This window comes from Mauremys reevesii, linkage group 9 (genome assembly GCF_016161935.1).
Source record: "Mauremys reevesii isolate NIE-2019 linkage group 9, ASM1616193v1, whole genome shotgun sequence".
Taxonomy (NCBI): Eukaryota; Metazoa; Chordata; order Testudines; family Geoemydidae; genus Mauremys; species Mauremys reevesii.
The window spans coordinates 39,130,764-39,157,452 of NC_052631.1; the positions used below are offsets into that span (position 1 = coordinate 39,130,764).

Sequence of the window (26,689 nt, forward strand, 5' to 3'; positions counted from 1 at the left end):
GACTGACAGTGTCAAAAGCCTTGGTAAGATCCATGAAGATGGTGTACAATTCGCGATTCTGCTCTTGACATTTCTCTTGGAGCTGTCGGACTACGAAGATCATGTCCACAGTGCCACGCTCTTTGCGGAAGCCTCACTGTGTCTTGGGTAGTAGACCCTGTTCCAGGTGGTCAATCAGGCGATTCAGCAACTAGTGCAAGGATCTTACCTGCGCTAGAAAGCAGTGATATTCCTCTATGATTATCACAGACTTTTCGATTTCCTTTCCTCTTGTAGAGGTGTACGATGGACGCGTCTTTCAATTCCTGAGGAATGGACCCTTGATTCCAGAAGGACTGGAACAGCTGAGTGAGTTTGTTAACAAGCATTGCACCACCGTCTTTATAGATTTCCGCTGGAATCGCATCAGATCCTGAGGCCTTGCCACTAGACAGCTGACTGATGGCCTGTAGGGTTTCAGTCTCTGATGGTAGAACGTCCAGGCTGTAGTTGATATCTGCCTGGGGCATTCTGTCAATCGCCTCGTTATTGATGGAAGATGGGTGGTTCAGTACGGATTGGAAATGCTCAGCCCAACGCTGTAGAATCAGAGTCTTTTCAGTAATGAGAGTTACACCATCTAAGTCCAGGAGAGGGGAACTCCCTGAAGGCCGAGGTCCATACAAGGATCTAAGGGCTTCGTAGAACCATTTGGCATCGTTTCTATCAGCAAACTTCTGGATTTCATCCGCTTTGGCACTCAACCAGGAGTCCTGCATCTTGCGAAGCTTGCTCTGTACGGTCCTGCAAATGTTGTTAAAGGCATTTTTCTTAGCTGTTGACAATGGGTCATTCTGATGAGCACGGTGAAGGCGGTGCTTTTCAGCAAGTAAAGCCTTGATCTCTTCGTCGTTTTCATCAAACCAGACCTGCTGTTTCCTATGTGAGGGTCCAAGAACCTTCAGTGCAGAAAAGTGCACAATATTTCGGAAGCGTTCCCAGTTCCTCTCAACATTTTCCTCTAATTGCAGCTCTGAGAGTTGGTTGCCAAGATCTTCTACTAGTGAAGCTGCTGTGTTGGGGTTCCTCAGTTTACTGACGTTGATCTTTTTCATCACAGCTTTGTTTCCCTGCGGACGTCTCTTTGGCTTGATGTAAAGGCTTAATTTAGAGATAAGTCTATGATCAGTCCAACAGTCAGCACTCGGCATGGCCTTGGTCACCCTTACATCCTGTCTGTCTTTCCTCCGCACGATGACATAATCAATGAGATGCCAGTGCTTGGAACGTGGGTGCATCCAGGACGTCTTTTTGCGAGTGGGCAGGCGGAAGATGGTATTGGTGATGATCAGATCATGAGCCGCACATGTCTTCAATAGTAGTAGGCCATTGCTGTTGCATTTGCCGATTCCATTTTTTCCAATGACGCCATCCCAGGCAGAGTGATCGGATCCTACTGTCGCGTTAAAATCGCCAAGTAGAATCAGCCTGTCGGTGTGCTTCACGGATGAGAGTAGGGCATCAAGATCTTCATAAAACTTGTCCTTTACTTCATCCGGATTCGTCATTGTGGGTGCATAAGCGCTGATTAGTATAACTCGTTTTCCTCTCGGTAGTGGAAGATGCAGTGTCATGAGTCGATCGTTCACGCCCTTGGGAAAACTGGCAAGTTTGCGCACAAGATGATTATTAACCGCAAAGCCAACTCCAGATTCACGACGTTCGTCTCTGCTGCGTCCACACCAGAAGAATGTGTAACCACCTCCTGTTTCTGTGAGCTGACTTTCGTTGGCTAGACGAGTTTCACATAGGGCCGCAATATCGATGTTAAATCTTGCGAGCTCTCTGGCGACCAGGGCTGTTCTTCTTTCTGGTCGATCTGCTGAGGGGTTGTCTTGAAGCGTGCGTACATTCCATGTACCAACAATGAGTGGTGTCACCTTACGTTTTATTATTTGAAATTGTGTTGTTCGACCGCATAAGATGGGATCCCCTCCAGCCACGGTAAGCTGGCCAGGGTTCTATGAAGCAAACAATGTTTAGGGCACCTTTTCTAGCTCCTTCCTCTTACTACGGAGGTGAGCAGTGCGGTCCTAAAGAGGACTGCTCAGTCACTCAGGTAGACGCCAAATCCAGCTGTTGCTTCGGTCAGCAGGAAGACGACCATTCGACCTGAGCCGCCTGTGTGCAGGTCCGCGGCTACAGCGCCCAGTGTATCCACACCTGCTGCTTTGTCGCTCACCCATCGCCACAGGACTTTAAAGTTTACGGGAATTGGAGGGATGTCAAGACTTGCGCGTGTATTGGATTAAAGTGAGGGAGAGGTGCGCATAGTCAGCCTCACTCTCTCTTCTCAGATTCCATCTTGCTCCAATGGCAGGACAAAAGTCGAGACAGTTGGAGATGGGCTGGGCGCAGTGGTTGACCAGGGCGTCTTTCACGTCTTGCCGTGCTCTTAGCGTACCACGTCGCTTGCAGAAACCGCCTTCGTGACCGTTGGTCCTATTCTGAAAGGTCTCATCCGCTCAATCCACCGGAGTCTGTCTTCACATGCTCGGGATAGACAAGGCCCTAACTCACCGTAGGTCTATGCCCGACGGCTACCCTCAGCCTGGTTTGGCCAGCCTGTCGAAGCTGTTGCCCGGGGTGTGGCCGCTGCGCATGCTACAGCTATTAGGAGCCACAGGTGAGAGCTGAGTGACAGGTGGGGACCAAAGGTGGATGAGCTGCCCTGGAAGGACATGACGTGCCCCTACACCAGAGGTGCTACCCCTCCCTGAACACCCCAGTAGGGATAGGGATAGGGATGTGCTGAATCTGGGACGCATAAGGGTAACAGCTTGAAAGTGCTGCTTGACCCAGTCCATGGAGCCCAGGGGCATAGAAGGAGAGGCAGCTTGAAAGTGCTGCTTCATCCAGCCCAGTGAGTCCAGAGACATATAAGGGGTCAGCTTGACAGTGCTGATTGACCTGGTCCACTTAGACTTTGTGCGTTCGTGTGTTTGTTCGTTCGTTCGTTCATCCGGTTCTAGGCTGGAGAAACCCAGCCCTAGGGAACCTAGGTCCTGCAGGATAGCTTGGGAGGGGACTTGCAGAAGGGAGAAGTAGAGCTGTAAGTGGGGCTGTAACTGGAGCAGAACTGCTGTCGGGGACAGAGCTGGGCTGGGCTTGGGGGTGGAGTGGGGCTGGGTGGTACTCCCTCCCCGTCCCCCATGGGGGTGTTCCAGGCCCTGCAGCAGACCTCCCCAAACGTTCCTCCTCGCCCACCTAGGGGACCAGTACCTCATAGTTTGGGGACCAATGCACTAGTGAGTATCATGATAAGGAAGTAAAAATAGCCTTTGTTACTTCAAACACATTAACCAATTCCCAAAAGTGCTTATGTTTTTTTAATGGGCACTTAAACTCTGTATCAGATTTTACAATAAGATACATTTCCTAGTAATGCCATCTATAGGATAGTTCACGTGTAATTTTGGTAATATTTCATAAATTATGTGGTTGCTGCTTCTGAGTTCTCTGCCAATCACTGTATAACACAATAAGATAATGTACTAGTATCTTACCTCAGGAAAGGTCTGTTTTCATTCTGCCCTAAGCCACAACTTAAAAGAAATTGTCTGGTTTTATCCTAATGCTTGAAAGAGATTAATCTAAATTTAAAAAATACCCAAAACCCTCAGCAATTTAGAACCAATCATATTTGCAGTCCAGAGGGCTGGAAAAGCTGGCTTTTGTATTCCAGGTAGTATTTCAAGTGGCAGCGGAACTCAATGATTAATTCACAACAAATAATTTATTCAATAATGTTGCCTTTTTGAATGTTTGTTCATTGTCCTCAAGAATTCTCAAATGTATTATTTGAAATTATTCCCAGATTTCTTCTGCACATAATTCTGGCTTACAGATCACTTGGTGAGCAGAGCAGTTTGTTGTGAATATTTGCTGTTCACACTTTGTTGACTTAGGCCTCTGTTTTGCAAGTTGTTCAAAGCAGGTTGACCTCTGCTTTATACTCTTATATGAAGGTCCAGAAGGATCCACATTAAAGTGAGACTACAAATGTGCTTAAAATTAAATATGTTATGTAAATCTTTGCAGGATCAAGGCCTTAGTTGCATAAATCAAATGATAGTATTGATAATCTGTACATTATTCCCTGATAACCAGAAACTTCTGTGCTTAAACTCTGTACTGTTCACTTTTTTTTTAAACATCATCTTAATAAATTTTTTCCATTCTCAGATTGGATAACTTTCCAACACCAGGCACATTTCTAGCTGAATATACAGTTCAAAACTTACTTTCAACAAATATTTGAGCTGGGAAGCTTAAAATTCACTTTTCAGAAGTATTAGCACTAACAAAGCTTGAATATTTGAATGTTTGCAGACATCAGACCAATAAGTTGTAGACCCAAGTAGAAATTTGCTTCTGTATTAATTACTTTTCATTAAACACTCAGAATCTGATCTGCATCCCATAGAATCCCGTGGAAGTCTTTCCTCAGGCCCCAGTTCTGCGAGTGCTTACACTCTATGCATGTGTGTAGTCCCACTGATGTCATTGAGAGGACCTATGTGCATAAAGTTGAGAACGTGTGTCTGTGTTTGCAGGATCAAGGTCTCGGTGTTAATTGGCAAGGGTTTGTGGAGCAGTTGCATTATAGCCAGAACTAGCTAGTATTTATTGTTTCATAAACACCCTCCAACACAAACAGAAAGCAGCTAAAGCAAATCCCTGTCACAGACACGCATCTTCTGTTAATTTTCCATTTTGAGGAAGCAAGGGAAACTTTATTGCATGCTTGTAGCATAGATTTTACATTGATCTAGTCCCACAGGTGTGCCAAGATACTGTAGTGCTGTAGAATAGTATGCATGGGGGGAAGGCCATTGCACAGCTTGCTAGAGCCTGTATAATAAGAATAAAAATGTATATCCCATTTAAAATCAATTGATTTCCTCTCATAGCAGATGGGGCAGATTGCTCCATCTGCTAGGCGACTACTAAAAGAATGAATTTAGAAACAAGATGAGTTTTGCATTATTTTAAAGCATGATCAGTGGTCTCTATCTGTTTTAGGACATTGAATTTTATGTTGAGATTGGAACTCTGCTTGACTGAAGTAGGGATGTATCTAAATCTTTTATGGGCAGAAAAATATGAAGCAGTAAGGTGTTTTTCCTCCTTGTGAATACTAGCTCTTATACCTTGCTTTTATTTTCAAGTGTTTTACCAATATTAACTAATTAATCCTCACAATACTTTGGGTTAGGTAAATATTATTAAAGCTAAATGAAACATTAGTAGCAGGCTGTGGGTGCGTCAGAGAAATGTCTGGCTTCATATTTGCAAGTTTGTGAAAGTAGAATAGCTTAATGAAATCTGGTGTGTACATTTTTCTTTTATGATTATTGTGAACATTTGCAAATTTTTATTGCTTTTTCTGATATTTGAGTTTGGTTGGATGATCTCATAAATCATGTGTCACTATACTTATTGGCTGAATCTACCCAGTATAATAAGGAGTCTATCAGACCCATTTTGTCATGTTGTATGAGGCAGTGACTGTATTTTGTCTGCTGTGTCTAAGACAATCAGAAAATAATCTTAGTAGCCACAGAGAATGGTCCTACAGTGCTCAATGCTGTCTGAATGCCTGTTCACAAAGACCATCCAGGATTTTGGTGGAGTAGGGCATGCTGTCCTCTGAAATCTGCAGAGTGTATTGTGGTCTATCCTCCGGAGATGTAGCAGAGGATCAACACTTCCCTGCTAGAAAACAATATCAAGAAAGAATGTTGTCAGACTGAGTCTGTCATAGAGCATGTTGACTAGAAATAACTGGGATTTGCACTGACTAATACACTATGTGGATTATTCTGTTGGTGTAAATAATACCTTCATGAGAAGCAAGATACTCTCCCATTAGAAATAGTAACATATCTTGACAATCACTTATCTTTTTTTCAACATTCTGTAGCTGATAAATACATGGTTATTGCCTAGCTAATAGGTTATTGAATGTAAGCATGGTATTGTGATAGTGCCAGATGACAGGAACTGGCCTGTTCAGTACATTAGGGAGGTCAATTTGCATCATTCTTACAGTGCAAGTAAAAATCTTACCATATTTAAAAAGTCTCTCATGTTGGTGTGCATAGTGGTCTAAATTCAGTCTGTGGAGTGATGTCTGTTACTTAATCTGGGGTGTGTGTCTGTGTCTGTGTGTGTGTGTTTCTAATCTGCTGGTGAAAGTGAAAACATTTACACACAGATTAGCTGCAAATATCTTTGCTATAGTACAGTGGTTTTCAATCTGTGGTCCGCAGACTCCTAGGGGGCCGCAGACCACCTCGAAAGGGTCTGCAAAAGGTTGTTGTTACCATAGAACAGGGTTTTCAACCTGTGGTCTGTGGTCCCCTGCCATTCCGCAGTCTATGTCTAAAATTTCAAAGGGGTCAGCACCTCCATTCAAAATGTTTAGGGGTCCACAAGTGAAAAAAGGTTGAAAACCACTGTTGTAGTATATTTAGAGTTGATTGCAAAAGTTGTGAACCAATACCATTTCAAACTTCTTGGCCCTCCATACCTTGAGTGTTCACATGGCATTAGCAGCAAAGAGTCCTGTGGCACCTTATAGACTAACAGACGTTTTGGAGCATGAGCTTTCGTGGATGAATACCCACTTCGTCAGATGCAGTCGTATGGTATTGGTCTTCATTTTTTCTTGGCTGGCAGTAAAATATAAATGTGACATACTGAAGCTGTTTTAGACCTATAGTACATTAAATTGCCAAGTCTAACCTATTTGTGGGTTACATTTGGCATGCAAGTTGTACTTGTCATATTCTAACAACTCTAGTGTGATTGTGCTTTCCTGAGCTGAGGGTTAGATGGAGATTAGTGAGAACATCAAAGCTGCAGTTAAACTGAAGAAAGATGAGTTTAAGCCAAGTCATTAGAGATCCCTTTGAAGTGATTACAGATTAAGCACTGTCTCTTTTAAGTGGGATACTTATCTGCCTTTCAATATTTAAGTAATAAGACCCGACAGGCAGTGCTTTTCTGGGGGATTATGGCATGCCTCTGGTGTGTTGTAAGGCATGAGCCAAAGGCCGAGTGACTTCAACTGCTGCAAACTCTAGTAATCCCTCAAATGCAGTGCTGGACTATTTTAGTGCTAATATGAAATGAAAAGTTTTAAAGGAGAAAAGGTTACAGTGTGTATGTGCAGTAATTCAGCATTGTGGACAGTACTGTAGCCCCATATCCTTTGGATTGGGTTGCAAAACCATTGTTAGTGATAGGGTTTTCTGAATTGGTAATTCTTATGTTTTAGGATAGATAACGGACCCTTTCTTTTCCTTCAAAATATTTTAGTTACATTTTGTAGCCTATACATTTAAAATGCATCCCATTACAAATTATCCCTCAATAAAACCACTGTGTTGCTCTTTTCTTTTCTACATGTCTCACTGAATCTTGGTTCATTACATCATAACTGTAGTTCTTAGCGCAAGCATGACATTAGGTCAGTAGTAATAATAAATATAAATGTGCAGGGTCTCCCAAAAATACAGAGAAGTAACAGCTAGTTACATCATCTGTTGGTGAAAGAGACAAGCTTTTCAGTTACACTGGTCATTCTCGCCATCAGAAGTTGGTCCAATAAAAATTTTACCTTACCCACATTGTCTCTCTCAGATCTGGAACCAACATGGCTACCGCAATGCTGCATCATAAAATTCATGTTCATTTTGCCAGTGACTATTTTCTCAACCGCTTCTATTTCTAAGCTAGTGACCATATGTATTAACAGTCCTGTCCATTATTATTTTCAATATTTTATATTGTGGTAGTGCCTAGAAACCCTCTTCGTGCTGGGCACTGTACATTAGGGTGACCAGATAGCAAGTGTAAAAAATCGGGACACTTTTTTTTTCGGGGCTGGAGATGGGGGAGGGGAATAATTGCCTATTCCCCTAAAAGACAAAGCCTCTAATATTGGGACCTTTGTTCACCCTAAGCCCAGGACTCCCTAACACAGCTCAGCTGACTCAAGTCCCACTAACCCTGCACTTAAACTGCAGGGCAGACTCACCCAAAGTGGCCACTGACTCTCCCACCTGGCTTTATAATCACCCCACCTTTGCTGCGGGAGATAGTTGGGGGGGGGCACATGGGAAACTGCCCCACATTGAGGCACCACATGCCCCTGCTTTCTGCCGTGGACCCCTTGGTGCCCTCTCTCCGGCCACGGCAGGCTGCAATCCCCAGCCAAACACCCTCGTTGGGTCACGGCTGCTGGCGGGCAGCAGCCCAGGTGGGCTGGCTGTGTGGGGGCGACGTGGCGGGGGCCGGGTTGCTATTTACCCTGCTGGCGTGCGCAGTGCCCAGCACTGAATGGAGCCCATGCACCGCAGGGAGCTATCCGTACGGTGAGTGTGTAGCGGGGCGGGGCAGTGCTGGGGCCCCCTCCAACCGCCTGGAGCCAGGTAGCGGCGGCTCCAACAGTGGTGCTACACTGCCACTTTGGGGCAGGCTTCTCCCCCAGCTCTCAGCCGCGCCGGCTCACTGCGCTTCCCAGGATGGAGCTGCCGGGGGGTGAGGGGGGGGTCCCCAGTGGTGCTTACCTGGGGCGGCTCCTGGGAAGCATCCGGCAAGTCCCTCTGGCTCCTAGGGTCGGGTCGGGTCAGGTCAGGTGGATGGGGTGTGGGGGCAGAGGGCTCTCTGCCCGCTGCCGGCGCTTGCAAGCCCTACCCCCACAGCTCTGATTGGGCAGGAGGGAACCGGTGCAGCACAGAGAGATCCCCTCCTCCTCTGTGCCTAGGGACTGCCAGCACTGCAGGCTCCTGGCAGCGGGCGGGTGCACCACCTGGAGCTGCCCCAGGAAGCACCACCACGCCAGCCCTGGGACTTTGGCGGTGACTCATGGTGAGCGGTCCCTGATATTGGGACAAAGGGCGTCCCAACCGATGTGCAATCGGGATGCGGGACAAATGTATTAAAATTAAACGTCTGGTCACCCTACTCTACATACATATAGTACATGACTGCTTTTGACACAGAGCTTAAAAGACAAGACTTAACAGGTGCGTGAGACAAACAAGCAGGCGGTGGTAGAGGAGATGGGATAATAATATGGATGTGTGCCGTTCTTATCCTATCAGGAGGAATAATCACAGCTTATCACCTTATTGGCTGTTGTCAAGTTGCAGTTTTCTGCACCTATTATGACAGAGATGAGTTTTGAGGAGATACATGAAGGGGGATATGGTGCTAGCTTTATGGATTTGGATTGGAAGTTTTTCCCATGAGTAAGAGGCAGCATGGGGAAATAATATGCTGCTTTATATACACTATTGTAAAAGCTGTTCGCTGTCTCAGAAGTAGATTCAGATTTTGATTAATGATTTGTATATGTGCCATTAAAAACAAGATTTCATCTATATGTGCTGGAAAGAGAGCTAATGTTCTCTCAATGAATGACATTAATCAGAACCCACTGTTTCTGTCCCTCAAGAAAGTAGTGTAATAGTGATTACATATAATTCCAACTACATTTCATGGGATTGTACACTAGGTAAATGTCTTCTACCCAGCTTTGGTACACCATGTATACTCACCTTTTCTCTGTCAAGAGCTGTCCTATACAATACTTATTAAGTTTGCTCACAGTTGAAATGTATTGTGGAACAAATGTTCAACTGAAAGTGAGAGTGTTGGCATGGTTGAATACTATAATGCAGTGGTCCCCAACATGGTGCCCGCGGGGGCATCTTAATGCGCCTGTGTCCTGGACCCCGGGAGAGCACCCGCCAAAATGCCGCCGAATTTCAGCGGCATTTCGGCGGGGACGCCTCTCGATGATGACGCTTGTCGCCAACAAGTGATGTCATCGAGAGGCATCGCCCCCGAATTTCGGCGGGGATGCCTCTCGATGACGCCACTTGCCGTCGACAAGCGACGTCATCGAGAGGCGTCCCCGCTGAAATGCCACCGAAATTCGGCGGCATTTTGGCGGGTGCTCCACCGCCGCAGTGGTCCTTCCTCTGGCGCCCGCCAGACGAAAAGGTTGGGGACCACTGCTATAATGGTAGTTGGGCTAATGCTTGGAGACTGGTACTATGTAAGGCATGAATCTTCCCTAATGTATATCTTTACTCTTTAGGGTTTGCACTGTGCGGAAATACATTTGAGCAACTTTTATGAGGATACCATAGTAATGTAAAGTGGATTCCATTAAAAACTCAACCTTTGCCACTGGAGACATTATTTCTGTACAATATCCTAGTGTAAGGATGGCAAGTTCCCTTGATATAGCAGTTACTGAAACTGTAAAGATTGATGGCCTGATAACTTAGAGGGGCTGAGCCCCCCCTTAATTTCAATAGTCTTTTTCAATAGAATCATCGGAAACAATACCACGTAAATGCTAGTGGCTGTGCAGCACCACAGGCATTAGAATCACAGACTCATAGGACTGGAAGGAACCACTATTGTCATCTAGTCCTGTCCCCTGCACTCAAGGTAGGACTAGGTATTATCTAGACCAGTGGTTTCCAAACTTTAACAACCTGTGAACCCCTTTCACTAAAATGTCAAGTTTCGCAAACCCCCTTCTAAAAATGAATATTTCTAGGGATTTTCTCCTTTAACTGAGTATAAATGATAAAAGCAGTGATCTTAGAAATATAAAATTTGTTTTTATGACATGCTTATTACACATTATTTATTATTAATCATTACAATATTTTTATTACATTATGAAAATGGCAACACTCTTCCAAGATCTCACTTTCGTAGCTTGTATCACTTTGAATAAGCCCTGTTATAAGACAAGGCTCCTGTGTTTCATCAAGGAGTATCAGATGTGAAACAGCATGAAGGTATTTAAGAAGCCAACTCAAAGAGTTCCTCGTACGCAAGCATTCAGGTCTTGAGCAGTCCAGGCAAACAATGCATGTTACAAAAAACCTTAAACTTGTTCTTCATAATAATTTTAAAAACAATACTAGCTGCCTATTTATTTTAAAAACAGCAACAACAAAAAATCCACCTCCCTTTCCATTTTTTATAAGGAGTTTTGAAGTTTAAATCTCCTCAGTGTTATAGATATGCTTGCTTTGATCTGCTTAGCTCTTGGAAGTCCAGGTGCTCTGGGCTGCTGGCCCCGTGCTGCCTGGGGTCCCTAGGGACAGCTCTGTCCACCATTAGGGAATTTTTTCCTAAGAACCCCCTGTAATATTTCGTGAACCCCAGTTTGGGAACCAATGATCTAGATTATCCCTGACAGGTGTTTGTCCAACCTGCTCTTAAAAATCCCCAATGATGGAGATTCCACAACCTCCCTAGGCAATTTATTACGGTGCTTAACCACTGTGACAGTTAGGAAGTTTTTTCTAATGTCCAATCTAAACCACCCTTGCTGCAATTTAAGCCCATTGCTTCTTGGCCAAATAATATATTTATTTGGGCCAGGAAGTCAACATGCGCCACAATGAGAAGGTGAACTGTCGTGCAGGAAAAAAGCTGGATGGTGTGTATTCAGTATCATAAAAGACATCCTCTAAGGAAAGATCAGCAAAACAACTTGTGCAAATCTTTTCAACACGACTGTGCTTCCAGCGATGTTATATGGCAACGAAACATGGTCGCTGACAAAGATTGAAGAACATCAACTGTCTCTCACACAGAGGGCGATGGAACGAACATTTTTGGACATTTCACTCCGTAATCACATCCCCAACGAAATAATTAGGCAGCAGTCTAATTGCGAGTGCGAGACGTTGTTGTTGAAAGCAGGCTCAGCAAAATGCAGTGGGAAGGACATGTGGCCTGACTCAGCGACAACAGATGGACCGCAGCTATATCTGAGTGGTATCCACGAGAACAGAAACAGCGAGGCAGTCGGCCTCCAAAAAGGTGGGATGATTTCCTAACAAGGAGATATGGACAAGCATGGTGAAGGATGGCCATTGTGAGAGAAAATTAGAAGACGTGTTGTGATCGGCTCAGTCTCAACTGATGAAGGATCGACAGTCTACGCCAGGGGTAGGCAACCTATGGCATGTGTGCCGAAGGCGGCACGCGAGCTGATTTTCAGTGGCACTCACACTGCCCGGGTCCTGGCCACCGGTCCAGGGGGCTCTGCATTTTAATTTAATTTTAAATTAAGCTTCTTAAATGTTTTAAAAACCTTTATTTATTTTACATACAACAATAGTTTAGTTATATATTGTAGACTTATAGAAAGGGACCTTATAAAAAGTTAAAATGTATTACTGGCACGCAAAACCTTAAATTAGAGTGAATAAATGAAGACTCGGCACACCACTTCTGAAAGGTTGCCAACCCCTGCTCTACGCAGTCTACGCTTCTTGCCCTACCCTCAGAGGTTATGAAGGACAATTTTCTCCCTCCTCCTTGCAGCAACCTTTTATGTACTTGAAAACTGTTATGTCTCCACCTTCAGTCTTCTCTTCTCCAGTCTAAACAAACCCAATTTTTTCAATCTTCCCTCATAGGTCATGTTTTCTAGACCTTTAATCATTTTTGTTGCTCATCTCTGGACTTTCTCCAATTTGTCCACATCTTTCCTGAAATGTGGTGCCCAGAATTGGACACAATACTCCAGTTGAGGCCTAATCAGCGTGGAGTAGAGCAGAAGAATTACTTCTTGTGTCTTGCTTACAGTACTCCTGCTAATACATCCCAGAATGATGTTTGCTTTTTTATAACAGAGTTACACTGTTGACTTATATTTAGCTTGTGATCCACTATGACCCACAGATCCCTTTCCGCAGTACTCCTTCCTAGGCAGTCATTTCCCATTTGTATGTGTGCAACTGATTGTTCCTTCCTAAGTGTAGTACTTTGCATTTGTCCTTATTGAATTTCTACCTATTTACTTCAGACCATTTCTCCAGTTTGTCCAGATCATTTTGAATTTTAATTCTATCCTCCCAGCTTGGTATCATCTGCAGACTTTATAAGTGTACTCTCTATGCCATTATCTAAATAATTGATGAAGATATTGAACAGAACCGGACTTAGAATCGATCCCTGTGGGACCCCACTCGTTATGCCCTAACAGCATGACTGTGAACCACTGATAACTACACTCTGGGAAAGATTTTCCAACCAGTTATGCACCCACCTTATGGTAGCTCCATCTGGGTTGTATTTCCCTAGTTTGTTTATGAGAAGGTCATGCAAGACAGTATCAAAAGCTTTTCTAAAGTCAAGATATACTACAGCTACTGCTTCCCCCCATCCACAAGGCTTGTTACCCTGTCAAAGAAAGCTATCCGATTGGTTTGACATGATTTGTTCTTGATAAATCCATGCTGACTTTTATTTATAACCTTATTATCTTCTAGGTGTTTGCAAATTGATTGCTTAATCCATTGGTAGACTATAAAAAGAAAACAAATACAAATAGAGTTGGATTAATCTCTGCAAAAGTCACAACTAGCTAATCTGCTTGACCCTAAATTTTCAAAAGGCAGCCCTCTGTACTATATTCAAAGCACCAGACCCACTTCCACTTAGTTCTGCACACAGGCTTTTAAAGATTTTGGTGACAGAGTATCAGTAAAAGCACTGGAAGACATTACATACTGTCTTTCTCAGCCTAACAGGGCCTAATTTTGGGTATCTGTTTCCACATTTAGACATTAAAATATGTAGACTGACTTTCAGAGGTGCTGAATTTTAGTGGGGAGCTGCGACTGCTCAGTGCTTCTGAAAATCAGTCTATTAAAGTACCTGTATATTAATATAGATGCCTAACTTCAAACGTTCAAGTTTAAGATTTGAGTCTAGGATTCTAGTATGTCACTCTCTGTATGTCTTTGTCCGCCATGTCCAAGAAAGGTGTTTGCCTCCTGTTCCTTCCCCTTCCCTTCTTAATCTGTTCAGTACCCCTTAGTTCTAGAAGTGAATTGTTTCTGCAGTTCAATATCCTTCTGTTGGAAAGAGCATATTTTCTTTATAGTCCATATCTGGCAGTGCAGTGCAGACCCAGCTATTGCCCAGTCATGGTCACTTTGAGGTTTCGGAACTAAAGGCTTTGCTCATAGTTAAAGTTACAGCTAATTTATCTATGTTGTTAATGACAAGAATACTGATTCACATTTAATAAAAGCTGTCACCACTTTAACCAGAAGTGATTAATCTAAAACATGGGCTCTCTATGTTTCTCCACTGTGCTGAACCAACACTGGCAGCATGTTGATCAGAACCTTAGTCTTAATTCTTTGCAGCCTCATCCCCACAGTGTTTTGCAAATTTAAGAATGTATTAAAAAAATTTAATTCACAGCAAATCTCTACTTTGATATTTATAAATAAAATATAAAAGAATGGTTAAAATTGGAAATCAAATCTCAATGGAAAGATATAAAGATTCAGTTCAGCCTCTTAATGGCTCAATTTAAGTCTCAGCCCACAGTTCAGCTTCCTCCTCCCTTCTGCTTGCAGTGGTGAGGAGGAGATAAAGTCAGCCCTACTCTTGCTGCAGAGCATTTGCAGTGGAAGGTGACAGTGGCCCAGTGGCTAGCACACACAAAGTGAAGGTGTGTTCTTTATGGGCCACTTCTGTGGTCACATTTGTGCATGATCAGATGATGTTGTCATGCTGTTGAAACAGATTCAGTTTTCAGGCTTGACTCTTAAGGGTGGTATTTTTAATTGTTTATTATTTTAACATTCAGTTTTGACCCCAAGATTAAAAAACAGTGTTCTGTAGAAATATGATCAACAAGTGGCTTGCATAAAATGTCATTTGCCTCTTCGATCAACACCTCTTGGAAGCAAATGGTTCTTTGCTATACAAATAGAATAGCTGTGTCTTAATTTACTGAACTCTGTTAATTTTGCAGATACAGTTCAGATTGAATCGTAGGACAATGAACATCATTGCATTATCCAAATACATGAAAACTCACTGTCTCAAGACAACTCTTTTGAGGAGGGCAGAGAGTTGTGAATTTACTTTTATTGGCAGAGGTTTTGTCTACGTGGGAATGGGCTTCCTAGTATAATCTAAGGGGTGAGTTTAAACCAATATAGTTATTAAACCCTCATGTGGACACTTATTCTAGTATAAGAGTGACTTTTTAAATTCAGCTAATATTGCTTGGAAGGGGGGTTTAGTTAAACTGCAAAAAAGGCTCTCTTATGCTGCAATAAGGGTCCACAAGTGAATTATACCTGCACAACTATATCGGTATAACTGGGAAAGCTTTCCTGTGTAGAGAAGCCTATAGTTTTGGTCTGTAACTTACATAACATGTATTCAAATTAAGGCCATCTTATACTTTTCTGGTACGATCATAAACATGACAATCCCTCCCTTGAAAGAAAACTAGCATCAACATTAGTCAACAAAGTGAGTGTGTGTGTGTGTGTGTGTGTTATTTACGTATTTTAGTTCCAGTTCTTGAATATAAAGTTTTAGATCTTGTATCATTTAAAAAAATTAGTTACACAAAAGTATCCTATTGAATTCAAATGCAGCCCAAGCAGCTAACCAACTCCACCCTCCACCCCCCTGTTTTTAACCTGTCTGACCTATATTGTGATTTTTGGTTGGAGAGGGTAAGGGGGAAAGAGAGAAATCTATGAAGCCAAATCTTTAGGCTAGAATTTTTTAAAGCAGCCTGAGGGGAGTGAAGTGGCCAAGTCCAACCCCAGTCACAGATTTTAAAATATTATTTGCCACTAATTCTTTTTCATACAATTAACCAGTAAACTTTCACAATTGACTTCAATATGATCAGGGATTTGCGTGGGTGTCTGTGGATTTATTCTACTAAAAAACTTGCACTAGTTTAATTAAACCAGTTTAAAATGAGTTATATTGGTTAAGCTTGTCCCCGCGGAGCTTAAGATTTGTATTGATTATTGTATTACATACCCCTCATTTTTAACATGCCTCATTGTTTATTTGCATCTTTATGTTTTACTGAAATTTTATCACTTAGCAAAGATTGATTTTTTTTTTATTTTATTTTTTTTACGTTTCATGCAATGTTGCTTTCTTTTCAAAATGCAGAGAGGTGGTTTTATGCTTCCAACCATAATGTTAAACTGTAACATTAAACACAGGCCTTAGTGTAAAATGAATCAAATCAAGGTTGTTTCTGTTAAGATTGATATTTAACTGAAGTTACTAACACTTGATAGATAGTTTAAGGCAGAAAGTCCAATGTTGACTGACTTTAAAAAAAATAATTGGCTGATTTAAATTTAAATTATATTGTTCAACAATGTTATGTAATTGGATGGGAAAGCAGGAAAGTCCTTTTATTAGAGAATTCTTTGTAGATAGTAGCCATGAAAGCCACAGTGGTTGATGCTAATTACCATATTTTGTTTAAACTTCCATCTAAATGAAAGGATCATTCAATTCAGAAGCTGCAGTCATACAAAAACCACAAGTGCAGTTGAATTGCTGCTGCCAAGCAGATGGGGCTTTGATCAGAATAAGTTATTTGCAGCTTTATTGTCTGGCTGCCAGGGTGGGGTTTGTATTGAATCATCTCCTTTTGAAGAAGGGGAAGGGGAGAAACAGGTCTCACTGATCAGTGATACATTTTTATGTTTTGCAGATGAAAATCCTCAACTGAAAAGACAAACTGCAAGGTACTTATTTTAAAAATGTCTTGTGATATCAGACCACTTTGATACATGTGATGCTTTTAGTCAGAGAATAGTTAGTGTGTTTATTTTTATCTAATGGTAGTTTGTAGGGGATGGGGAATTGGATTATTTTAAGTAGAGTTGAAACATCTGATTTCTCTCCCCCCCCACCAAATTCAACTTTATCTTACACTGGAGGAAAGGAGGAAAGCCTGCACAAGACCCATTGCTCCTGCTGTGATGTATCCCATACTTCATGCTGACAGAGTTGAAAGCTTAGCAGCTTCACATATCCGAAATACTTTCTGCTTATGCTGGGAGGTGCAAACAGTGTTGTAAACTAGTCAGTTGACAAAGACGGGGTTGGGGAACAGAATGGGAAAGGAGAATGTTTTCTGCTGTGTGGCTTTCCGAGGCTTCACAGGCTATCTTTGACAGTATAACTTTACTAATACAGCACCCAACGTTCAAAACAGAAAGAAAAAAGTACTGGGAACTCAGTCTGGGAGGAATAAATTCAAAGAAGAAATAAGTGCTGCAGAATTAAGTCTTACCTCAATCAGATAGGCTTATTCTGCAGTGCTCATTTCTATTTTGGCTTTATCCCTCCCATACCGAATTCCCAGTACATTTTTCTTCCTGTTTTGAACCCTGACTGCTGTATTAGTAAGGCTACATGGTCAGAGATACTCTGTGCATCCTCAGAAAGCCGAATGTAATGTTATTTAATTGAAATATTAAATGTTATATTTTAATGTGTTTTTTTAAACAGGGCATTTAATGTTCTTTAATTTTAAACAGTATTTTCCTCAACCTTGTATTTCAGACTCTTCCTCCCCAACCTTGTTCCCCCTCATTGTAATGAAAGTGTAACTTTAAAAGAGAAATTAAAAAACTATTCCTGTGATCCTGCTGGGGAAAAGGTGCTCTTGTGACCTCTGCCTTATTTTGAGCACTGCAAATACAGTAACTGTCTAGATTCAGCAATGGAACATTGTGAAATAAAGAGAACCTCTATCCGCCCCAAACCCCTCCAAACCAAAAAATCACCTACTGTAATTTGTTCTGAAGTGCATTTTTTAAAACAATATTTGACTTACTCAGTTGCCTTTCCTTACCCCTCACTTTTCCATCCCACTTCACATATTGACAACTCAAGGAAGAGCTAAAAGGAAGTTGTATTTCTGAAATTTAGCCTAAATTTGGTACTAAAGAAATAATCCCATTTACTTCACTTATATGAATAATCCTACCAACTTCAGTGGACACACTGATTAATAAAGTATTCAGGATTTGGCCCTAACTATACACTTGCATCTTGATCATAGTTTACCTGATAATTGTAATGTACAACCTCAGTCTGTAATTTTAACTTTTCTGTCCCCATTGATATGATTGTAGGTGGCTTTTCTAAATTCGGAACAAGTGAAGTGGATAAATGCTTTGTGAGCACTTTTAAATTGTGATGATTTAATTCTCATCTGAAAAATGTCTCCAGACAGTGGGCTCACTGCTATGGCTGCATTTAGTTTCAGTTTCACCATCCTAGTTTTTTTTATTTCCTACCTTCTTTACACTTTATCTCTGTCCCTGCCTCCCTTTCTATTTTATCTGTTTTCTCTTTCTTTTGTGTGATCCCTGCTGGGGAAGATCACAATAGTGTTTTACATATAAAAGGGTTACAGATTAAACTATCATGCTAGTCTTTATACCAAACTTTTGTGCTAAGAACAAGCAGATGAATTTCCACCTGAAAGCAGGAGCTTAAAGTGAGTGTTTTTAACCCAGCCAGTAGCTTCATAGTAGCAATCCTACAAGAGCAAATTCTTTGTTATAAGAAAATTAAGCGCTTCCGCTAAGAATGATGATTGTGTAGAATGTTTTTATAGGTTAAAGAAAGGGGAACAAAATGCTATGTTTTGGTAGGCTTGTTCTACAGTAGTCTTGCATTATGGCAGAAGATCCCTTATCTCTATAAAATTTTCCATTATGCTTGAGTAATAACCTTATTCCAGGCTAAGAGGGGCCAGTCCATGGCTAGTTTTGGTTGCAATGGTAACATTCTTAACTACTGGGACTTTTTTCTGATTTGACACTGCCAGTTCTGCATGATGAATTATGCACCGCAGATTCATTATGTACAGCATTTTTTGTTTTGTTTTTATTGAAAGTGAACTAAGATCTGTAAACACAGAAAACTCACTGTTAGATTTGAATGGTTGTCTAAGGTCAAGTAGGTTGGAGAAAAAAAATATCTAAACCTGAATCAAATTTCCTAGACATTCCATTATTTCTGGCTCAGATTAGATTAAACTGACTTCTTTTGAAAGATTTTTGGGGTTGTGTTTTTTTCTGTGTCACTTTTTTACAGTCTGTACAAGTTCTGAAGGACATGGTTTGTCTGTATCAATAATAGAGGAGAAGCAGAATCTCCTTGGGTTTTTTTTTGTTTGTTTGTTTTTTAAATTAAATTTGTAAAAAATCTGTTTTTTGTAAGTTTTGGAATCTGCCAGAGTGCAAAATATCCTAGGGGTGGACCATGATGGTAGTTTCTTTTTGCATTGTGTTAGGAGAGTTCTAATTTCTTCCTGGAGGAGAAAGTGGTCTAACCAGGATGTAGGGCATGCTTCTTGATCTGATGTTTATACTCAGCTCAAAGTCAGGATATTGCCAGCTGAATGCAAGAGGTATGGAGATTACCTATTTTGGATAGGGAGGTTTTGGGCTATGGTATCACAGGCATCATCTGCAGGTGTTGAATTGTCCCAGGATGACAAGCCTGATTCTCCATTTGCTTCCATTGCTATACAAAATGAGTAATCGCACTGAAATCACTGGAATGAAACCAGTATGAGTGAGAGGAAAATCAGGCCTGTTGAATTTTGTGAACTTTCTCACCATGTCAGGCAGTACCACTTGGAAACTTTTGTTGACTTATAGATTATCAGGATGTCAAGATTGGTTTTGTCACTAGATTTGCAGGTTAAGTGTATGCACTCAAAGAATCCTTGACAAAAATTTTAAGACCATAAATTTCACAGTTTTGAGTTGTGACTCTTCAAATGAGGACTGAACCTTTTTCAGTCTATTTGATTGTTTAAGAATTGGGTTCTGCCCTCAGGCTCGTGCAGGTGTGTACATGTCTCATTGAATCTGGTAGATGCTACACACATGATGAGTGTTATGCATGTATCTGAGGGCAAAAATTGTCACTTAATGTCTTGGTGAGACACTGAATGGAACTATCTGGTTAAGCAGTTAAGGAATTAACAGGCAGGTGAAGGAAGAGGTGACAAAGATCATGCTGAGTCTGGCTGAACTTAGGACCAGGATACAACTGAAAGGTCACTAGTTGTATCTTCTGTCTACTTTTTAGCATCTTCTTTGTTTAACTGTGATCCTTCATAGCTCAAATAAGGTGAAACAGATGTAGGAAAAGCATCACTATACAATGTGCCAAACAGCTAAGAGCATTCATTGGGTAGCCAGTTATCACCAAGTCATGCTTTGCTCACTTTGGACATGGTTAAGTGGCTCTTAGTTATCTTATACCTTTTTTTGTTTATTTATTTATTTGATTTATTTCCTAATGTATAAAATAAAGGGGTTTTGCTTAAAAGTTCTATTTTTAAACGTGTTTCTTTGGTTTGGAATCTTTCAAGAAGTTTCAGTCACGGTTACCAGAGTCACCTTGTTGCACTCAACCATTCCTAGGAACAGGAAGTTAGCTTATATACGTTGCCAGTCGTACTGCTAAACTGATGGTTTACAAATCACAAAATCAGCATTTGGAACTTATGCCGGGGGAAAGGGGAGCAGCAGAGGGAGCACAGCCAAATTTAGGCTCATGTGTAAAAAATCTAAAGCTGTCAACAGTTGGGACGAGGACTTCCCAAATTATAAAGTGTGGATTACAGTCATTTGGCATGCCTAGGAGTTCAATGATGTGGTATAAAACAGTAGCTGAATGATTTTACTATATTTTGGAAGTTTATTTAAGCATTTTAAAGATTTCAGGTATTGACCAAAGTATTTTCAGCTTCTCAGGAATATTCTATTTTATTTTTCAGTTTTTTATTTGATGAGTTACTGTAAAAGCAATTAAGGATTACTAAAACAGAAAGGTCTTTGGGTCAGGGACTTCCATTCCTTCATATCTATAAAGCAGCTAGCATGCCTTTGAATGCATTCTAAGTAATATGGATGGAATAATTAATTTTACGAAATTTAGAACACTCTCAAACATCATGGACTCTAGATTAAAACCATGCTTGAATAGTTATACATCCTAAACTAGGTTTGTAGATTTCTTTTGTTAATTTCTTTTGTGATCAACCAGTCAATTGATTGTGTGGACAAATGAATGTATATAATTTGAGTAGAAAATAAGATGCCTAACTCTGAGATAGGTTTATTCAAATTAAAATAGTCTTCTAGCATGTGAGGGATAACGCTGATATATGGTAGATATTTAATGGAGTGTCCTGTGAAAAAGTATGCTTGATTATAAAGAGCTGTGTATTAATCTACATCTGCTGGCAATTACATTCTTCATTGATTTTGAAGAGTAAGCCAAGAGCAAATGCTGGCCTGTTTAGTCGGTCTGTCTTGCTGGGAATAACTGAGTGTAGGCTGGGAGTTGTTTAGCCTGGCAAAACCACAATCAGGACCAGGAGAGATGTGGGTCTCCGCCAAAGAGAGGTGACAGCTGTGGATCTGGGAACTTGGAAGGGATGCCCTTGCTGGACTATGCAGGGGGAATACAGGTGCAGTTGCCCTGAACTATGACAATGATCTTTTAGATTAATATAGTCAAAGTCTGAAGGACATGTAATTATGGGATTTTGCAGAGATTACCTTATATAGGTCATACACTTCAGGTTTATATACAAATTTAAAATCTGAGTGCCCAAAGCCCAACCAATGCATCCTTGCTATGTACTATTAGTATCAATGATGAATTTGTTCAAATACTACTGTAGTTATTTCCCACAGAGTCCTTCTCAGTAGCATTAAAGGCGGGGTGCATGTAGACGTTTAGAATTAATTGCATTTTTGGCATATCTTCAGTGAGAAATAGTTTAGGTAGAACAAAAATGCCCTACTCTGATTCCAATTTTTAATCTGCTTGTGAGACTAATTTTAATATTGCAATGTAATAAAAGGAAAATGATAAAAGTCTTTGTTCTAAATGCACTAGTAACCTATCATTTCAGAAAAATGGCTTTAGGATACTGAACAGTCTGATAGGCTGGTTACCTTTTGCTCTGCTTCAGGGAAAATTTTCAGTGGTTCAGACATGGAAGGGATAATCCATGCATAGCTCTCCCCCTTTCTGAAAGTAAGTGGGTGTCATCTACCTCGATTTCACCACTTTGCCAACCCTAGACCCCATGGAGGGACCTCTGCAAGGTCAAAGATCTGCACATGGGAAGAAAGCAGCCAGCCATGGGAAAAGAGGCAGCAGGGAGGGCAGATAAAACATATACACAATCGCCCCACTCAGACAACCAGGTAGAATCCAATGAACGGTTAATTCAGCTGAAATTATATTGACTATTCTGTAAAGCTCCTCCATGCTGTAGACAACTTCTCGAGTGGGGGCCCCAAGGGCAGCAAGTGACAGAGGGATCCCTGCATGTGTGGTCCCATTACTGCCATGCTTCAAGTGAGCCAGACAAGTAACAAGGAAGACTTGCAGCCAGTGCAGGGGAACAAAGACGGTGACCTAGAGGCACTAGAGTGGAGCACTGCAAATGGCTTGCATTTGGCCAATATATCTGAGTTAATTTGCTCTATAAAGAGAATTTAAGTATATACCAGCTAATTTTAAAAACCAAAGTCCTTACTCAGAACTAGATCAGCCCCTTTGGTGGAAAAATTTGCAGGAGAGGCCTGGGGGACAGAATAGAAGGAGACTCCTACAAAAGCTTCTCTCGGATCATTCTGTTGGGATTGCTGTTCCCCTATAGAATAATCAGGGTAATCATCTTTGGTTTATTGCACTGGATATAGGCAGTGCTTTATTTGTGCCAGAGCTCGCTAGGGTTAAGCCCCGGCATCTCTAGGCTTGGCAGTTCATAGCCCCGGCACCTCTGGGTTTGCCACTTCAGTTATGAAAGTAAAAAAATTGCTTGAGGCCTAGCACCTCTTTTATTAGAAATTAAGCACTGGCTCTTTGTTCCCCTGCACTGGCTGCAAGTCTTCCTTGTTACTTGTCTGGCTCACTTGAAGCATGGCAGTAATGGGACCACACATGCAGGGATCCCTCTGTCACTTGCTGCCCTTGGAGCCCCCACTCGAGAAGTTGTCTACAGCATGGAGGAGCTTTACAGAATAGTCAAAACAATTTCAGCTGAATTAACCGTTCATTGGATTCTATCTGGTTGTCTGAGTGGGGAGATTATGTACATGTTTTATCTGCCCTCCCTGCTGCCTCTTTTCCCATGGCTGTCTGCCTTCTTCCCAGTGCACAGATCTTTGACCTTGCAGAGGTCCCTCCATGGGGTCTAGGGTTGGCAAAGTGGTGAAATCGAGGTAGATGACACCCACTTACTTTCAGAAAGGGGGACAGCCATGCATGGATTATCTCTTCCATGTCTGAACCACAATGGAAAAACCTGGTTTCCAGGATTTACCATTTGAATTTTGACTTACTGAAGACTTCTATACTTCTTCCTTACAATGATTAGATGATGTTGTAATCACTTCTTCACTTCTTGTTAGCTAACATAACTGGCAGCTATTTACTTTTTTTTAAAAGCAGTTAATGGAATTTTAATTTCTGCTCAGATTTGCAACTCTCTTGTCTATTCAATATTTTTCTACAAGGTATTTCTAAGTGTAATTATTTGTAATTAGAGCACACTTAGACTGTCCACCTTTTAAACTGAAAAGGGCTTAAGTGTCTTTGATTTCAGTGTTATTCTGGTAACAATTACATGACCAGAATTTTTATTTTTATTTTTTAGGTTTCCATATTATTAGAACTAGCATCTTCCAAATGAGAAGTTATGGTTGTCAACAGCATGCATTAGTGTTATAACAGAAATCAGTCTTTCCTTTCTCTGGTTACTGATAGCCTTGAGAATGATTTTTGCTAAATTATAACAAAAATATAGCTAGTAAAATGTGTCGCTCACCTGGCTAGATTGGTTGCATGTCATTGTCAGCATAACTAGTGAGAACTCAACAAGTTTTGTTTCCTCTCAACTCTCATATTAAAAAAATAGAATATAGCAAATTTAAGCTCCACATTAAAGGGAACTAACATTTTAATTCTCAATTCCTTAATCATGGAGGGTGCACAGAAGCAAAATCTGAGTTTAAGGACATAACAAAGGGGTATAATTAAATAGAAAAAGGAATGGAAATACCCCCCCCCCCATATATGAACAATGTAAATAGCAAGATAAACTACCAGTAACAACTTACATGAATAATTCCTATGAACAGTATTTAGCTACTAATACCAATATAGACGTCATACAGGAATACACACAGGAGTAAAAGAAAAAATTCTCACAAAGATCATCATATAAAAGAGAGACAAGAAAGGGCCCAAGCATGCAATTTTTGCTCCATTTACAGTGGGACTACTTCAGTGAATAAGGATCATGTGATCAAGGCAGGCAAGAGTGGATCTCAAAATAAAATCAGATCCTCTTTGTCTCACTCGTATTGATTTCAATGAGATTACACCTGTGGGCAAAAGGAGCGGAGCAGGATTTGGCTCATAACATATAAAAATAAAAACTAACGTAAATGTCTGCAATAGTCTGAAAACTTACGTTACTTCAAGGATGGTGACATATGCTTGTTGGCAGCATTCTAATTGGCAAAATTTCCTGAACATACATATTTTACTACATATTGAACTACATATTCACCAACAAGATCTGTATGCAATGTTGATAAAATATGGCAAAAATATCATATAGGTAAACTACAGCTAAAGGAATGGAAACAATATTTCATTGGTTAAAACAATCTCAATTAGTCAAATATAGAGTATTTCATACTTATGAAATCCACCATTTACTATATACTCTAGGAGAACTCTGTTAATAAGGCAAGAATATATGTGATCCATAGAAAACTCATAAGCTGAATTAATATAGTAGAAAGTATCTACTTAGGCTCTTTAGAAATCTTCGTGGAATTGGAGTTGAAGTGTATTCAGCCTGCAGTTCACTCTAAATCATAAATTTAGACTTTTGTGTGTGCTTCCTTCAGATCTGCTACTTTCACTTTTGCGTGCTCATTGAATCCTTACTATACATACAGAATCTCTTTGCGTGGAGACTCATTTCTTTCTGTGTGCAAAGGAAGATTAATGTTTTTCTGATATCTAGATTTGGTATTTAAATAATCATATTTGGTTAATTTTAGGCAAAGCATTAGTGATATGCTTTAATTGGGCACTGTGAATGAAATCCATTTTCCCAGCATGAAACTAGCGATCAGGTTTTATGCAGGTAAAATACTGCGATGATTAGGAAAGCAAACAGAGTGTTCCAGCCTGGGGCTAGGATGAGAAACCACAGGACAACCTTGCTAGCTCACAGAAATGCTGATTGGCCACCTTGGAATCTAAGTATAAAATATTCAGGGAGAAAACATTTTGGGAAGTGATGGAGAAGTTGGTGGCCGAGGCATCCAAGCGGGAAATCTCAGCCTTGTTTTAGACATGCAGAAAGGAATTATGTAGGCCTTGCACAACAGCCAGACAATCCTTATGTGGCTTCAAATTCTCTTGATGTCATAAAAGAGAATCTAACTGCCAGAGGATTTTGGCAGTGAAATAAGGCGAAATGTCTAGAACAATCTTCTCCAACAGAACATTCTCCGAGAACAATGCATAACTTCCTAGACCTATGTCTGACAGTGAAATTAAAATTAACTTGTAGCATACGAGATGTTGGACAAGTGCAGCCTTGAAAAAGTAGGTGCTGAAGAGTCCATGAAGCCAATCACACCATTTGGAGATTGGAGCCAGGACATGTAAAAAGAAGAGATTATACTAAGGTTTACTTAATTTTGCTTTAAATTCCCCGTCACCAAAGTTTATTTTAAACCTACAAGATCAAGTGGTCCGAATCTTTGAATCATGAAATCTGTCTGGGACCTCAAATAATTAAATTTAAATTAAACTCACCATTAGATACATTTAACCATATTCATATTGTCATCTTTATAAAAACTCCTGCTGAATAAATTCCATTGTTGAACATGCTTTTGTTGTTTTAGTTTTTCTGCAGTGACCTGCTACTCTCAACTTCAGAATTTTGAGTATGGCTCTGGCAAGCTATAATCTATAGCTTTGCAACAATGGTTTTACAACAGGCTCTGCTAAGTGAGAGTTTCTTGCCTAACAAAATTTTAAAAGATCCTGTCCAGGTTGACTGCTTTGTACTGATCTAAGGAACTAGAGTTAAAAGCTTTTTTGAAGTGTGTAGAAGCTGCAGCAGTCAATTGTCTGGAAGGGACATCAGAGCTGTGTTCTAAGTATCTTTCTATACATTTAATATTTAAAAGCTAGATAACTTGGTCTATTAAATTATTTAAAGAAATACAATTTTATTAATGATATTTAGAGTGATTTAATGCAAATAATATTAAATTAGAAAGCATTTATTCACCAACATGAAAGCTGTCCTACAACATACTAATGAACTTTGTCTTTGAATCTAGCTTTCTGATGCATATTAATAATTTTATAGTTTAATGATATAGCTGCTGATTTAGAATTTAATTAGCTTACAATTATGAAGTTTCTTTAGCAGCCGCATTTCTGATTCCCAGCTCAGCTGTTAGAGAAGCCTACAGAAAAAGGACAAAGCATCTTTAAAATAGTTGAGTTCTGCTTCATATTATAATGTGCTAAAAGTCCTTTATGTCAAAGAGGATTTCATACTGGTTGAAACGGTTGAACATTCCCTGTGTGGCACAGGAGTGGAAGATTCAATAGGCAAAGCCTATTCCCACCAAATTGGTTGGAGGTGGGGAAGCTGACCTAGATAGTAATGGATTCTATTTGTTTCCAGATCATCCTTTTA

The 26,689-nt window shown here is 40.7% G+C and overlaps 1 protein-coding gene across 5 annotated transcripts in view; it reads left to right on the forward strand.

Annotated features, from left to right (window-relative positions):
- SPSB4 (splA/ryanodine receptor domain and SOCS box containing 4) overlaps positions 1-26,689 on the forward strand; it is a 334,027-nt gene that overhangs the window by 111,568 nt on the left and 195,770 nt on the right. For 3 of the 5 annotated variants that reach the window (XM_039489649.1, XM_039489650.1, XM_039489651.1), the window contains exons 1-2: positions 14,903-15,039; positions 16,601-16,634. The exons of 1 other annotated variant lie outside the window; for it this stretch is intronic. The gene's annotated coding sequence lies outside the window, so the exon portion shown is untranslated. Of the gene's footprint in view, positions 1-14,902; positions 15,040-16,600; positions 16,635-26,689 lie in introns of those variants that run through there. One more of the 5 variants, XM_039489652.1, reaches the window with a different exon arrangement.